Genomic DNA, 5,390 nt, shown 5'->3' with positions numbered 1-5,390 from the left:
GTCACCAGAAGTAGCATGAATGCTGGGAAATACCACCGCGCGACTATTCAACTTTTAGTAAACTGTTATGCTCATAAAATCTTTCTTTAACCACAATAATTATAATAATTATACCAAAATGTTGTTTAATATTGTGTCATACGTGTCATGTGTATATTTACAGATGGTACGATAAATGTATTATATATAATAAATATTTTGTGTTAAGATAACCCACACAAGGAAATATATATTTGCTGATAAACATCAGGTTGAAATCTACAAGCATTCCATAAGTTGCGTACACACGGTGGTCACTAAAGAGTCCTTTGCAAACTGTCAACAGCAAAAAAAATAAAACAATAGGTAAAAAATAAGCGAGATACAGTAATTCTTTACTGCAATATATTCAAGTAAACGCTAAAGAGGCAGATATGTGTCACTCCTTTTGTTTGAGTAATGATTTTATTCAGTCACTTTTTCAGGTTTGCATGTTCGCTAAGTGGAATTTGTAAAATTGTGAACTTTGGCCGATTTATATATGCATGAAATAAAACCTATTGCCTATTATTTTAAATCTAGTCACTATTACGTCATGGGACAGTGGTATGACGTCATTCAACAAAGGTAACGCGAGCCAAAAGCAGATTATTTTGTGTCTTCAACAATCAACTATTTCCTTCAGCTATTTTGCATGGCAAGGTGTTCACAACAGATCAAATAAATACAACCATTATATCATCAGAGGAACTTTTCTTCAAACGTTATTATTGAAAAATATTACCAGTGATAACAGCGGCACATTTTTTTCTTGTCTTTGTAGCGAATAATTCCGGTGTGTACCTTATGCTTGTCACGAGAGCCGACAAGCATTGAGAATCACGTGACATGTAGACTTGGAGCTTTCGGCCAGGGACTTGCCTGGGTGAGTAACATTCCACATATCCGGAATGTGTTCTCCGTTGCTCATCCTTGTATATGTAGCCTGTATACACCTGAACACACGATAGCGTGGTGGCTGAGCCAATTAGGCGGCTTACATTGTGTGCTCGCAAGTAGGTGCCAGTCTTTGAGGGTGTTAGTTCGAATCCCGGATGGGACTCAACCAAAAGATACTACATTCTGTACTTTACTAAGAAAATTGCAAACCCAGATATGTTACAATAGCGATGTGTATGAATTTCCTGTAGGACGCGTTATATAGGTGATTTCACGAGCGCTTCAAGGAGGTGAAATTGTTGGTTTTGTTTCAATATTGAAAGGGATTGTGCACAAGTTATTGGACGTATTAAAACCCTCTCCCGACAATTACATAGAAAAATATATATAATGAACAACGAACAGAGACAAGACATATTACGCTTTAACTGAAACGCTTACTAAGTACATTGAATTCAGGCACGTGACTGATATCAGCATCTAAAGAACCTCATAAATGTCTGAACTTAGCGTATAGAATATCAATCTTCCTTTCACCAAAGATATGAAATATTTAGGAACCCTGCAGTAACATTTAGTTCTTTTGATAATGCTGCATTAATGGAGACACGCTGTCGTCTGTCAGAAAGATAGTTAGTTAATCAACTAAATACATTTCAACGAACACCATAATTGTCTAATTTGTGCAATAAACGTTTGTGCCAAACCCTGATTGTTCAGGAGTTACAAAAATATTTAAAAGCCACTTGCCACACGTCAAGTGACTTTAAGAAAGCAGCTTGCCCACTAGCCCTGATTTCGATGACATAATCATGATATTAAAATTACGAAAGAACAGATCCACATGGTATTTGATGTTAATGGTTACTGGACTGTTTATCGAAAAATGATAAATAACCAAAAAGATAACTCTTAAAGATAACTTTATTATCATTGCGAAATTATCTAGTAGCCCACCAACAAGTAAGATACCATGGCCGAAATGAAAACTGACTTGTCCCGGGCATCGGGCGATGGGATTTCTGAAACCCTGCCAGTCCGTAGAAGACGCTGTGTTTGTTTGCTGTACACCGCACATTCAAGCTATGTGAAGTCTGTTTGAAAATAATACAGTCTGGATCAGATAACTCAATGATCGACATCATAAGCGTCGATCTATGCAATATGGTTATGATGACATGCTTCAGCCAAGTCGGCAAACCTAACCACCCGATCCCGTTAGTCGCCATTTACAGACCATGGGTTGTTGAAGCCAATTCAAACCCGGATCTCCGAACAACACGCGGTAATTAATTCATGAAAAGATATGTTAAGTACAGTTGCAATAATGATTCAGTCGCAAACGCGCCGTGGCTTTAAACGATATGTCGAGATAACATATTTCGACTAACGTAACTGTACACAATGGGTCTTGGAAAACTGCAGTGTGTAGACATAGGCAACGTTTTGAGCTGATATGGTCCGCATATCCTATTCCTGAGGTTCACGTGGTCAAGTAGCCCGAGTCGAACATATATGATACGCCCATTACCAGAAATATACACCCAGGACTCATATCCCTCAGGAAGGATGAGTTGTTATAGTCTTGTGACAGCCCTGGTATAAGGAAAGTTGTAGCTATTTTGTTCAGTGGTTATTTTTGTTTGTTTGATCCTATCACAGAGGTAGGTTTGAATTGGGTCATTGCATCGGTGGAAACGGATCATTACATTTGAGAGCGTTTGTTGTGGTTGTAGCCGTGGCTGTGGTGGCTGTGGCTGTGGCTGTAGAACTGTGTTGTCTGTAACTTTGTCTGCTGGGTAACACTGCTCTCATCCAGTTGGATTAAACGTTATATAAATTCACTCATTTCAAATAGACATGTGGGAAAGTTAGCCACATTTCAAAGTAGAATACTTTACAACAGCGATTGGACGTCCTGGAAACGACAACACAAGGAGAGTGAGTGAGTGACTATAGTTATAGCATTATCCCAGCAATATCAAGGCGGGGGACACCAGAAATGGGTTTCACACATCGTATCCATGTTGGGAATTGAACCTGACGAGAGGACGCTTTAACCATTAGGCTATCCAGCACAACAAAAAGTAAGCTGCATCAGAGTGGCATGTCACTAGCCACCTACACCACTGGTCAAAATACAGAGCAACGTTCCAGGCCGTGGTGAAACACATCTACTGCAGGTCACACATTGTAACCAACCGATACTCATTTAGTCGACCTTTACACCCACCGCCGATACTCATTTAGTCGACCTTTACACCCACCGAGACAACAACTGGGGCTCGTTTCAGGAAGCAACCTTTACTAAGGTTAACCTTAACCTCCAGTCGTTACCTCTGCACTAAGGTTACCATGGTGACTTACGATCACCTTAGTGATATGTGAAAGGAGCCCATGAGCTATTGTGTAATCATGGGGTGTCTAACATAATATTGTATATAATGTGTACTGAAAGACAGGGAGGATTGTAATTGAAGAAGGTAATAGTCTTAATTCAAGTGTGATGCGATGTGCAGCTAAAGAAGACGATTGTAATATGAAAGACTAACAAACATGAATGTTTACAGCAAGTACATAAGAAGTTAGAATCTCCAAATATACCGGCCCTTAACCCTGAGAAAAAAGAGTGATCGCATGTTTGAAAAGTCCAAATGGTCCTGATATACTATTTGTTGGTCGTTTCTTCTCCCACACCAGTGTTCCACTGTACAGAGTTGCGTCCCTTACCCAAGGAAAATCGAAAGGTTCACCCTAAAACATAATCCCTTTTCTTTCAGAATTAATATGCCGTTGCTCTTGGGTTTCGCTGTTTAGAGTTGCTTCCCTTGGCCACTTCAGATAAGGATAATGATCCTACTTCTGTCGAGATACTTGTTCTCTTCTGTCTTCCACAAGATGCACACATCCCGTCCCTCTGTCCCTGGTTCTATCTAATAAACTACCAGAAAATTAAAGCATGTATCCATAGATATATAAAACAAGAAAGGAATGATTATTTTGTGGTTCTGAATTTGATACTGGTAGCTTAGTTGTATTTCCTACCTTTAACATTTTCACAACAAATGCACATTTTCCACCAAATCCGGTTTTCAGGTGTATGCTATCGTCTGTCCTAGGTCGATTTGGAGGTGGGGAACACAACGTATTAACGTTTAGAGTTGTATTTTCAGTGCTGTAGGAATCTTAGTGAAGATACATTCCGAGAGAAATGTCCAGTTGGAGACTGCCATCCAGCTAGATATCCGACTCCTGTCACGTGTATTAGTAGTTTCAGGAAACAAGCCCGAGAACAAACAATGCATGATATTTGCAGTGTAGACGTAGGTCCCAAGGACCGGAGGGCGTTCCACGTCTTCCTTCCGTTCCCAGCTTGAACATCACGCCAAGGACCAAGATGTTCACCATGAGGTTCAGTGGAATACTTACAGACGACTTAGCAGACAAGATCAGCAGTTGCTTGTCTTGCTGAAGCTGATATGATCCCTATGGATGGTGCGCTTTCTTTCTGTCCTTGTTAGTGGAACCAGTTGTACATAATATGTTGTATACCTGGCGTCCTTTGCAACAACGCCTTGAAATAAACCTTGTAATGTATCTTTTAATGAAAGGTAACGCTTGACTAACCAATCTTTACTAATCCTGGTATGAGCTATCTGATAAGTGGGACGTCTCGGAGGTTACCACGTAATGCTAGCATCACTCACTCACAGATCACAGCATCACTCACGCATCACGTTATCGTCCATGCGTGACTCGTACACCCAATCAGGGATACTCTCTAACACTCTATATAGGCTCCCTGGCCCAATCAAGTCTCGCCATCAGTCACCGTGTGGTTCTAATGCAGCGACGTCACTGGACTTTTACAGAGTGGGCCTGTATTGATAATATCGCTTAAAATATTTTTAAAATGATGAAAAGAAAGTCACACACCTAGCGTTATATTCTCATGGAAACGATTGAGTGAACGCATGAAAGTACAAGTGTCTCCGACCACTAACACCATTTCATCCGACTGTTGAGGTAGGTCGAGGTAGACGCCCTAGGTGTACCTCTCCCCCGAACCCAACAAAAGAAGATGACGACGACCACCATGACAACGACAACAACAACGACGAAAGACACACAGTATTAGTTAGTTGATATTGCGAATGAAATAAGGCCAAGGTCACGATGAGACGGATGCTCCCTTAGTGATGCGAAGCGCAACTGTGTCGTTGACAACACCCAGCTGTGTACATGTATATATACTGCAACTTGGGCTGTGAAATATGTGAGGGTCGCGTTTTAATGTACGCTCACATTGGTTCATTGCAGCATCCATCTTCGCTAACAGAGTATAATGGAATATCATTTTGAGCATGTCATGCAAAAACGTCATTTTCGTTACAATCGACCAGAACTAGATGGTTCATCGTGCATGAAGGTGGGACATTCTACCAGTGTGGACGCTAACACCTGCTGGTCCC

Source organism: Haliotis asinina, chromosome 8, assembly GCF_037392515.1.
Source record: "Haliotis asinina isolate JCU_RB_2024 chromosome 8, JCU_Hal_asi_v2, whole genome shotgun sequence".
Taxonomy (NCBI): domain Eukaryota; kingdom Metazoa; phylum Mollusca; class Gastropoda; order Lepetellida; family Haliotidae; genus Haliotis; species Haliotis asinina.
Note: the sequence above shows the minus strand (reverse complement) of the source record.